Below are 12,680 nucleotides of genomic sequence, written 5' to 3'. Positions count from 1 at the left end.
TTGCAGCCATGAAATTAAAAGATGCTTACTCCTTGGAAGGAAAGTTATGACCAACCTAGACAGCATATTAAAAAGCAGAGACATGACTTTGTCAACAAAGGTCCATCTAGTCAAGGCTATGGTTTTTCCAGTGGTCATGTATGGATGTGAGAGTTGGACTATAAAGAAAGCTGAGTGCCGAAGAATCCTTGCTTTTGAACTGTGGTGTTGGAGAAGACTCTTGAGAGTCCCTTGGACTGCAAGGAGGTCCAACCAGTCCATCCTAAAGGAGATCAGTCCTGGGTGTTCATTGGAAGGACTGATGCTAAAGCTGAAACTCCGGTACTTTGGCCACCTCATGCGAAGAGTTGACTCATTGGAAAGGTCTCTGATGCTGGGAGGGATTGGGGGCAGGAGGAGAAGGGGACGACAGAGGATGAGATGGCCGGATGGCATCACCGACTCAATGGACATGAGTGTGAGTGAACTCCGGGAGTTGGTGATGGACAGGGAGGCCTGGCGTGCTGCAATTCATGGGGTCACAGAGTCAGACGCGACTGAGCAACTGAACTGAACTGATGGTACTGAATGCCTGTTATCTTAGTTATCTGAATATTGAGTTTTAAGCCAACTTTTTCACACTCCTCTTTCATTTTCATCAAGAGGCTCTTTAGTTCTTCTTCACTTTCTGCTATAAGGGTGGTGTCATCTGCATATCAGAGGTTATTGATATTTCTCCTGGCAATCTTGATTTCAGCTTGTGCTTCTTCCAGCCCAGTGTTTCTCATGTAGGTTAACAATAACACTCTTTTTCATAATGACTACTGGGATTAAAACCTAGTAAATGAGTGGGTAAATAGTTGAGTTAATCCATGATCCACTAAAAGTAGATCTTTTAATCTTTTTTACCTTCATGAATTACTATACCATTACTGTTGGTCTCATTATTGTAACTACAGCTATTTTATAATCAAAAACTAAAATCATATGCTGATTATGGATTGAGTTAAAAAAAGAATAAGATCTTAAATCAAATTTTAAATATGTCAATACTTGAAATAATTCTGGTACCTTCATATTATGAAAATAAGACCATTTATATTGGAGCAAACCAAATTACATCACACTTTGGAGGATTCTTAATGATACTTGATGAGTGTTACCTGTGCATTTTTTAGTTTAGGTTATCTAATTTGACATGATTCTTTAGAGACCACTGAACTTAAAAACAGGAATTGGTTTAAATAATTGGAAAAATAACCTTCACTACAAGTTATGGCAATTTCCTACAGCCCTGAATAATGATAAACCCTCTTCTTATTGATTAACATGAGGTTTTATTAGTATTAGGGCAAGAAAAAGGTATAATTGGATTCACTTTAAATAGAAAATTGCTGGCAGAGGCCAGGTATATAGATTATAATTGCTCTAATTCTAAAGAAATCTAAATTCTTCTGAATGGTTAGGGAAATGAAAGGTGGCTTCAATTTAATGTGGAAAAATCCTATTGTAACTGTGTCTACTAAAGCATAATAGACATATGGAAATAGCCTGTGACTCAAATGAACTTCCATATATAATGCATTTATTGCGATCCTATAAAATGCCAAGATCAAAAGCCGGCGGTATTGGCTAATCCAGGGACTGTTACAATTATAGGAGGAGGATCCTGTCATTTACTGTGTGTCACTTGGGACTCCTTTGTTACGTTTAGTGCAGATAGACAGGATATTTTCAGATTACAACTTATTCAGAATAGCTGATATTAGAGTTCATTTTGATATCTGAATAAGCTTTCTTCCCCATATTGCTTTGTTGGCCCCCATGACTGTCCTGTGCTGTTTCCGCTATGCTTAACTTTCAAATAATAGATTTTCTCTGTTTAACTTATTTTATAGGGCTTAAAGCGCTTTAGCCAGTTCCTTTTAAGGGATGCTGAGGAATCCTAGTGATTTCATGGATAATTATGCAGTGCAACTAAGTCTCTCTAAATTAGAGTGAGTTAGGTTTCCAAAATCTAGTTGAAGGGATACTGAAACAACATGACATTTTTAAATTAAAATACTGTCATTAAAGATACTGTCTATCACTGCTCTAGGAGTAAGATTTTGAGAAACCATCTTAAAAAATAATTATCAAAAATTAAAAAGTGTAACATATTTTTAAGTGACTATTTAACTTAATGAAGTACAGACAGACTACCTATATTAAACTTTCTATTCTCTGAGGAGCCATTACACTGAATAAGCTTCTGTGAATATTTTACAAGAAAATTTAAAGAAAGGCACTTTCAGGATACCACTATATGATTTATCTGTGAAAACATGTCACCACATGAAAAATTCCATTCTGAAATTCCTCCTCAAAACTCAGGGACTATGCGCTAAGGCAACAGCACAGGCTGTGCTATGGAGGTCAGTGGGGATTATTAGCCTGGGTCCGTTTTCCTCCCTTTGGAACTGAAACCATACTTAAACCTCTAAACTGCTAGCCCCAGGGACTTGGAAGCATGGTGAAAAAATTTTTTTTACAAAAACACTCTTCAAGTAGAAGAACTGCAAAAAATTCACACTTACTAGTTAAAAAGCCACAGCATTTTAAATGATGTTATTTTAAGAAATAAAATTAAAATTTAAAGGATATTTAGTATGTTAGCATATGATAGGCTAACTTAGTTCAATTAATTCAATTTTTGCTCCAAGATCTGGGATATTGCTGAAATTCCCTGTATTAAATTACATTAAACCAATATTCTAGGATCCATAATTCTAGGGTCATCTTTCTGCCTCTCTTTCCATGGCAACTGGAGCAATATTAAAGGAAATCAGATCATTTATCTTTCTATTTATCACTCTGGATTACAATTTTTAATGGCTTTCTTTCACTGTTAGAGTTGCCAGATAAAATATAGGATGTGTTACGTGTTATATACCATATTACTGTAGTATAAGTAGTGATGAAACATTTTATAATAAAAGCTATTGTTTATCTGAAATTCCAATGTGTATATTTATCTGCTAAATCAGTCACTCTAGTTTAGTTCACAAAACAAGGGCTTTTTAGTGGCCTACACATCTCACCTTCTCTGGGACCTGCTTATCTTGGCTACCATTATCATCCTAATCAGTTTCTACCATACTCTTCTCTACCCTGTTTTACAAACTGCAAGGTGAGCAATTAGGAAAAAGTGAAATCAACTTATGGTTCTCATCTATATAGAGAGACAGAGAGAAAGAGAGAGAAGAGGAGGAGGGGGAGAAGGAGGAAACTGAAGCAAAGATCAAAGCGTATTACAACATGTAGTAAGTAAAAATGTTTCATAAAGCTCTTTCAATATACATATATGTATGTGTCTGGGTGTATATTAGGTGGTAATATAAAACTAATTAACTTTGCTGTGTGTCAGAGTCAAGAATTTTGAAAGTCAGTGCTTAACCACATTGCCATTCCTTACCTCAAACCTGAAAGTGCATTTTCCTGTTTCTGGGCTTTTTAAAATTTTCTGTGTCCTCTGCCTGGAATAATTATCTCCACATACCTTATTCCTCTCATGTATCTATCTGTTTGTCATTCTTTAGTTCTAAATTTAAACAGCACTTTCTAAAGAGGCTTAAAACAGTGACATCTGTTGAGTATGGAGAGCCTGCTTGGCCCTCCTCTAATGCCCTGGGTCTGACAAATACAGTATGTTAAATGGTAATACAAACCTTTTGAACTGTGGTATTGAAGAAGACTCAAGAGTCCCTTGGACCCCAAGGAGATCCAACCAGTCAATCCTAAAGGAAATCAATCCTGAATATTCATTAGAAGGACTGATGCTGAAACTTCAATACTTTGGCGACCTGATGCAAAGAGCTGACTCATTGGAAAAGACCCTGAGGCTGGGAAAGATTGAAGGCAGGAGGAGAAGGGGAGGAGAATTATATTTCATGCTTTCTCTTTGTTAAACATAATCACAAGTAATGAAATTTGAGAATAGGAATTTATTTTGGTTGATCTAATTTACATATTTCTTATAATGTATAACTACCTGATTTTTGGAAAATAAATTTCTGTGTTCTGTTTTAATCCATAAGAGGGATTCACATCTTGTTGTGTGAAGTAATTTGTAGAAATCTGTTTTGAGGATCGGAGAAAAACTCTTCTTGAATATGCTTATGTGGACTAAATAGCACTGATTTTATTCTGAGTGATACTTATAAAAGCCTTTGCATAATGTCACTTTTTTCCATTTGTATAGACTTCTAAAAAATGAGCATGCTTGTCTTCTAGCTACCAACAACAGATGTGCTTAGCAGAAAACATCAGAAGTAGATTTTGCAGACTGTAACTAAGATCTAGTAAAATTGGAATGAAAATTTGCCTTCAAGGGAGCCATGTGCTATTTTTTTCCCTGCAAACCTGTTTCATATTTTCCTTAGAAGGGTAGGGGAAAGTATGAGACCCATTCATACTTCTGTGCTAGCACTACCTCTGCTTACCAACTTTTAAAAGACTTTTTAAAAAGGTTCAAATTAGTCCTTGTTTTAGGTTTTTAATTAAAAATCCCTTCTGCCACTTGTACCTAAATAAGCCAATTTAAAATTCAATCGCCTTTGTCATAGAGTTTTCAACCTAAGCATTCGTTTTCATTTTTTTTTCTTTTTAAAATTTGCTCTGAATTTAAAAGCCATAGTGTTAGTCGCTCAGTGGTGACTTTGTGACCCTATGGACTGTAGCCTGCCGTGTTCCTCTATCCATGGGATTTCCCAGGCAAGGATATCAGAGCAGGTTGCCATTTCCTCCTCCAAGGTAAACTCAAAAGCATATGAGACTGCCTCTTCTAATTTATGACAAAGAAATTTACTGTGTAGGCTTCTTTTAATATTTACAAGCACTTTTCTAAAGTATTATATTCTATCACACACAATTTTCCTTTTAATAAAAATTATGAGAGGTTTTCAAGTTCCTAAGAGCAATCTTTTGATATACTGCAATGTTTTGGTATATTTGTGCTAATAATTTGGGTAATAGAGTGGCTATTAATAGTAGATTTCCATAGCACTGCAGTTTGGGAAGGATAAATTTATTCTTTTAAATTCTAAACTATATTTTTATTTTGCAAAGATTTAGATGTTTTGCTTGGGGAGTTTTAACAAACCAAATTCAATTTTTAAGCTAGGTTGTTTTTTAAAAAATTAAGACTTGGGATCTTTTCCATTAACTTTTTAAACTGGCTCTATTCAACTATGCTATGAAAGTCAAAGGGTTAGTCAATTAGTCGTGTCCTACTCTTTGTGAACCCATGGACTGTAGCCCACCAGGCTCCTCTATCCATGGAATTCTGCAGGCAAGAATACCAGAGTGGGTTGCCATTCCCTTCTCCAAGGGAGCTTCCTGACCCAGGGACTGAACCCGGTGTGGGCAGATTCTTTACCATCTGAGCCACTAGGGAAGCCCATGCTATGAAAGCTCTTTATTAAAATCTATAATTAATCATCAGGAAGTACTATGTAAGTATTTTACAAGCAGTAAAAAATATCTTTTATTACATACTTATGAGCCTTTATTTCAAGAAAAATATTGAAATTTTATTTATTTATCTGGATTCATTGTACTATACCTTTGTAGAAATACTATGCAGCTGTGAAAGAAATTGACTGTATCAGCATATACCCCATTTTTTGTGGAAATGATTAGTTTTGTGTTTTGTAATATGATTTGCATGATGACAGACTAGAAGTTTGTTTCATATTAATGCACAAGTAAATTCATTCTTTGATTTGCTACTGCAGAACTAATCACTAATCACTATTTGAAAAATTGTTTCTGACTTGTCGTTGGCTAGAAGTCTTAACTGCAGAACACACCCATTCTTGAATGTAAGGCACCAGGTGCTATTTTTTTTTTTCCTCAAAACTTGACAGTTGCAACAGTTTAAAGCCAAGTCTTGATGCATTGCTAAATTACTCTCTTCTTCCATGTATAGATTGACATTTCATAACTTTCAAGCATTTTGCGCCCTCTTTTGTTGAAATGAGCACATGATTGAAATCACAATAGGAAATGAAATTCAAAAGACTACAAAATTTTTGGTGATCCTGTATTGGCTTTTTAATATAAAAATTCCTGTAAGAGGAAAGTAGTAGTATTGTTAGAGAAACTGACAATGAAATATAGAAAGTATTTGTGGTATGTGTAAATTTCAAGATTTCATCTATAAAAGATGATTGAATATTATAATTTTCAGATTGTCCCCAATACTTGATCTATGCTTGTGCATCATACAACACCTTGAGCATTTGCTACATGTGATTTCCATCATTTAGTTTTTTCTTACATTTTTCTTAATGTGCTTCATTAAGTAAAGAATTCAGAGGGAAGTAGCTGCAGTGACAAGTGTGCAAGTCACATGAATTTCCTGGAATATGCTGAAAAGTGTCCAGTCTTAACTATCCAAAGTACTGTAAGAATTCTGCAAGACCTCCAGAAGCCTCACACATTCTAGGATCTTAATTCTAATTGTTTGGTTTATGCACTTAACAAGACAAATTGGAACTGTGTTCAGGATGACAGGAAGCAGATGTTGATAGCACCTGTGAATCAATGGTCATTTTATGTTTATTTTTAAAGGAACAAATTTAAAGTTTAAGAGTTTGACTCAGCTGGACTCACTCTGCAAAGGACACTGAACAGTCAATGTAACTAGGGTGACGATGAGAATTGTCCCAATGGCTCCTCAGATCTTCAGCTACAGGGAGTTTACTTGTCAGATGACCCAGAATGCTTTGAAATTCACATTGCTGCTTGTGCCCAGGGGCTTCCCTCAGGCTGTTCCTTGCCAGTGAGTGAGCAAGTGAGGAATTCCAAGACAGGCTTGTTCCTGGGAGACACAGGACTCCGCTGATGAATATTTTGCCTTATGGACTCAAGAGCTGCCTTGCATAACTTTTCTGAGAACTGACTACATGGTAGTCTGAGATGCTGCCATGCTCACTCACCTTCTTTTCTGCTTAATTTTTTAGGAATTAGACTTGCATCATGGTCATGGCTAATCTCTCCCAGGTTTATCCCCAGTTCCTTTCACAGGCTTTTACCTTTTGAGATTTCTTTCTAATTTAATCCTGTTTTGGAGGCTGCATCTCAGACGACTTCAGTTCAGTTCAGTTCAGTTGCTCAGTTGTGTCCAACTCTTTGCAACTGCACGGACTGCAGAGTACCAGGCCTCCCTGGCCATCACCAACTCACAGAGTGTACTCAAACTCATGTCCACTGAGTCATTGATGCCATCCAACCATCTTATCCTCTGTCGTTCCCTTCTCCTCCACCTTCAATCTTTCCCAGCATCAGGGTCTTTTCAAATGAATCAGTTTTTGTATCAGGTGGTCAAAGGATTGGAGTTTCAGCTTCAACATCAGTCCTTCCAATGAATACTCAGGACTGATTTACTCTAGGATGGACTGGTTGGATCTCCTTGCAGTCCAAGGGACTCAAAAGAGTCTTCTCCAACACCATAGTTCAAAAGTATCAATTCTTCGGCGCTCAGCATTCTTTATAGTCCAACTCTTACATCCATACATGACTACTGGAAAAACCATAACCTTAACTAGATGGACCTTTGTTGACAAAGTCATGTCTCTGCTTTTTAATATGCTGTCTAGGTTGGTCATAACTTTTCTCCCAAGGAGTAAGTGTCTTTTAATTTCATGGCTGCATTCACCATCTGCAGTGATTTTGGAGCCACCCAACATAAAGTCTGCCACTGTTTTCACTGTTTCTCCATCTATTTGTTATGAAATGATGGGACCAGATGCCATGATCTTAGTTTTCTGAATGTTGACTTTTAATTCATTTTCATCAAGAGGCTCTTTAGTTCTTCACTTTCTGCCATAAGGGTGGTGTCATCTGCATATCTGAGGTTATTGATGTTTCTCTTGGCAATCTTGATTCCAGTTTGTGCTTCATCCAGCCCAGCATTACTCATGATGTACTCTGCATATAAATTAAATAAACATGGTGACTATATACAGCCTTGACATACTCTTTTCCCAATTTGTAACCAGTCTGTTGTTCCATGTCCAGTTCTATTTGTTGCTTCCTAACCTGCATACAGATTTCTCAGGATGCAGGTCAGTTGGTTTGGTATTCCCATCTCCTGAATAATTTTCCATAGTTTATTGTGATCCACACAGTCAAAGGCTTTGGCATAATCAGTAGAGCAGAAATAGATTTTTTTCTGGAACTCTCTTGCTTTTTTGATGATCCAGCAGATATTTGCAATTTGATCTCTGACTCCTCTGCCTTTTCTAAATCCAGTTTGAACATCTGCAAGATCATGGATCAATTGGTGAAGCCTGGCTTGGAGAATTTTGAGTTACTTTACTAGCGTATGAGATGCGTGCAATTGTACAGTATTTTGAACATTCTTTGGCATTGCCTTTCTTTGGGATTGGAATGAAAACTGACCTTTTCCAGTCCTGTGGCCACTGCTGAGTTTTCCAAATTTGCTGGCGTATTGAGTGCAGCACTTTCATGGCATCATCTTTTAGGATTTGAAATAGCTCAACTGGAATTCCATCACTTCCACTAGCTTTGTTCATACTGATGCTTCCTAAGGCCCACTTGACTTCACATTCCAGGATGTCTGGCTCTAAGTGAGTGATCACACCATTGTGATTATCTGGGTCATGAACTTTTTTGTACAGTTCTGTGTATTCTTGCCACCTCTTCTCAATATCTTCTGCTTCTCTTAGGTCCATACCATTTCTGTCCTTTATCGAGCCCATCTTTGCATGAAATGTTCCCTTGGTATCTCTGATTTCCTTGAAGAGATCTCTAGTCTTTCTCAATCTATTGTTTTCTCTATTTCCTTACACTGATCACTGAGGAAGGCTTTCTTATTATTCCTTGCTATTCTTTGGAACTCTGCATTCACATGGGTATATCTTTCCTTTTCTCCTTGCTTTTTGCTTCTCTTCTTTCAACAGCTATTTGTAAGGCCTCCTCAGACAGCCATTTTGCTTTTTTGCATTTCTTTGTCTTGGGGATAGTCTTGATCCCTGTCTCCTGTACAATGTCATGAACCTCCGTCCATAGTTCATCAGGCACTCTGTCTATCAGATCTAGTCCCTTAAATCTACTTCTCACTTCCACTGTATAATCATTAGGGATTTGATTTAGGTCACACCTGAATGCTCTAGTAGTTTTCCCTACTTTCTTCAATTTAAGTCTGAATTTGGCAATAAGGAGTTCATGATCTGAGCCACAGTCAGCTCCCAGTCTTGTTTTTGCTGACTGTATAGAACTTCTCCATCTTTGGAAGCACAGAATATAATCAATCTGATTTCGGTATTGACCGCCTGGTGATGTGCATGTATACAGTCTTCTCTTGTGTTGTTGGAAGAGGGTGTTTGCTATGACCAGTTCGTTCTCTTGACAAAACTCTATTAGCCTTTGCACTGCTTCATTCTGTCATGCGAGTGTCTGTTCCTCGGTTCTTCGTCTTGTCACAACAAAGATTTGGAGCAACGGACATTAAAGCCCTCGGCGCGTCACAGCTCTCAGGTCTTGGACAAACCGTGCTACAGCTCGTAGGCAAATCAGTGTTACAGCTCTATTTTATTTATAAGATAAGAGGAGAATCCAAGACCCGAAGAGAAGAGAGTGGAGAAGTGCGTGGGGAGGGAGAAAGAGAGAGAGAGAAAGAGAGAGAGAGAGAGCGTGCATGCACGCGGGAGAGAGAGTCCGAGAGAAAGCGCTTTCTCTCCTCCTTTTATATGTTTTTTCCTCCACCTGGACCTGCCCTATGCAAATTGGGCTTAGCCAGGAGTGCTGTTTGTTCTGTTTGTTCTGCCTGAAGTCTTCACTCTGGTCCTCGGACCTTCCTTGTCTTTTAGCCACCACCATTTTGGACTCCTTTTCCCTATTCTACCTACCTAACACTATGCAATATAAATCTTTACAGCATTGGACCTTGCTTCCATCACCAGTAACATCCACAACTGGGTGTTGTTTTTCTTTGGCCTCATCTGTTTATTCTTTCTGGAGTTAGGTCTCCGCTGATCTCCTGTAGCATATTGGGCACTTACTGACTTGGGGAGTTCATCTTTCAGTGTCCTATTGTTTTGCCTTTTCATACCATTCATGGGGTTCTCAAGGCAAGAATACTGAAGGGGTTTACCATTCCCTTCTCCAGTGAACCACGTTTTGTCAGAACTCTCCACCATGATCTTGGGTGGTCCTACAAGCATGGCTCATAGTTTCATTTAGTTTGACAAAGCTATGGTCCATGTGATCAGATTGGTCAGTTTTCTGTGACTGTGGTTTTTAGTCTGTCTGCCCTCTGATGGAGAAGAATAAAAGACTTAGGAAAGTTTTCTGATGGGAGAGACTGACTGAGGGGGAAACTGGGTCTTATTCTGAATAGCAGGGCCATGAGTAAAGTTAATCCAATTTTCTGTTCATGGGTGGAACTGTGTTCCCTCCCTGTTATTTACCTGGGGCCAAACTATGATGGAGGTAATGAAGATAATGGTGACCTCCCTCAAAAGATCTCATGCATGTACTGCTATGCTCAGAGGACCTAGAGTAAGACAATAACCTATTCTTACACTGTGAAATCTTGAAGAAGTCTCTGTGAATATGTAGATCTATTATTTTATTATAATGAGGTCCACACTTACTATAAAATATCCAAGGAAGTCAGAAATAATTTCATAAGTAAATTCAGTTTGATGAATAAACAAGACATAAAATATATTAAAAAAAAAAAAAAAGAAAAATGCTTTCCATACCTCCATACCTGAAGATGTAGAAATAAAATATAGTGCTAACCTCCATATTACATATTTTAACAATAGGAGTAAGAGGAATAAGTGAGTTAATGCTTTAAAAGACCTTTGCAAAGTGATTGGCATTAGCATGTAATCCATAAGAGTTAAACGTTAGCTATTTTATACTGAGAATTATATGTGTAATTGCCGGGGTCCAGCCCTGGTGGATCCAGGGAATTTGAAGCGGGGACGGCGTTGGCCAGGATCAGGAAACAACTGCTTAATTAAATGTTAATTAAGGATATAAAGAGTAATAGAATAAGGATAGCTCAGTGAGGAAATTCAGTGGAGAAAAGAGGCTGAATAATTCAGCCAGAAGGTAAGAGAAAGAACGACATGGGGAGACCAAGTTTCGGTGAACAAGGCCCGCACTTTATTTTTCAAAGTAGTTTTTATACCTTAAGTTATGCATAGAGGATAATGGGGGAAGGGGTAGAGTCATGCAGCAAGCCAGGCTTTCTTCCTGCAAACTTATCATATGCAAAAGCTTAGGTGATTTGCATCATCTTCTGGCCCGGAGGCCTGTTAACATTTTAAGACCCTTTCTTCAGAAAACTTATTTTTCTCTAAAGGTGATAAGTCAAGCGCCACCCTCCAAAAGCATTAGATAAAGTTGCATTCCTACAGAGCAAAGGTGTGGCCGGCTATAACAAGAAAAAGAATTAACTCAAGGGTCCCAGGTTACAAACATTAAAGCTACTACTTACACCAATTATATTAATCAATACACTGCCAGGGACACAGCAGGTAAGGGATATGGAAATTTAGCAGCAAACATTGGCCCAAAAAGTGGAAATCCTTCACCAATACAATTTCTAATCAATCTTTTAACTGCTCAAAGGAATCTGTATTTAGACAGTTTAGAACATCTCATGCCTCTCACAGTTGGGAGGCTCTGAGCAATCACATGTGGCCGGAAAAACCTATTCAGGCAGGCTAGAGGACTTCCAAAGGAGTTTGTAGGTTGAAACACTGTCACACCCAGGAATTATTAACTGGAGCTGTAAGCTAACTCTTTTTTCAGAGAGAGGTAGTGGGGGACAGCCCCCCATAAAGTCAGAGGTGTAGGTGAAAGCACAGAGCAGAAAGTAGGCAGACTCTGGTTTTGGGTGTAAATGCTTGAGAATTTCCAGGGGGACCCCTGAGGCTCGATCCCGCCTTTGCGTATGCTGAGCCTCCTTCCTCATGACCTTTGTCATGGGCAGAGTTCCTCACACTGGCTCCCAGCAGTGACAGAATTCCAGTTGAGCTATTCCAGATCCTGAAAGATGATGCTGTGGAAAGTGCTGCACTCAATATGCAATATGCACTCAATATGCAATATGCCGGCTCCCGGCATGTAATCATATTTCTAATTTCAGGATTGTCTTGGTTTCGTTACGTGTTTTTATTTTTATTGTAGACTACCACTAGACTATTTATCTTCATTTGTCTTGATCCCCTTGAGGACAGAGACTATGACTAATTTACTTTGTATTTCAGGTACCAATGAAGGGCAAATTCAGAGTAAGTGTATAATTGTGTTTAGTTGCTCAGTTGTGTTGGACTCTTTATGACCCCATGGACTGTAGCCCACCAGGCTCCTCTGTCCATGGGGATTCTTCAGGCAAGAACACTGGAGTGGGTTGCTGTGCCCTCCTCCAAGGGATCTTCCCAACACAGGGATCTAATCCGCATTGTAGGTGGTTCTTTATGCTCTGAGCCACCAGGGAAGCCCAGGTGTATAATCACCACCCTTAAAATTTTCTAGTCAAATTGCCCCAGGGCAGCATTATTGGCACCATCTAAGGAAAGTTATGACCAACCTAGATAGCATATTCAAAAGCAGAGACATTACTTTGCCAACAAAGGTCCGTCTAGTCAAGGCTGTGAGAGTTGGACTGTGAAGAA

The sequence above is a fragment of the Bison bison genome, unplaced genomic scaffold (assembly GCF_000754665.1).
Source record: "Bison bison bison isolate TAMUID 2011002044 unplaced genomic scaffold, Bison_UMD1.0 scf7180017864260, whole genome shotgun sequence".
NCBI classification, from domain to species: Eukaryota; Metazoa; Chordata; class Mammalia; order Artiodactyla; family Bovidae; genus Bison; species Bison bison.
This window is presented reverse-complemented; position numbering follows the sequence as displayed.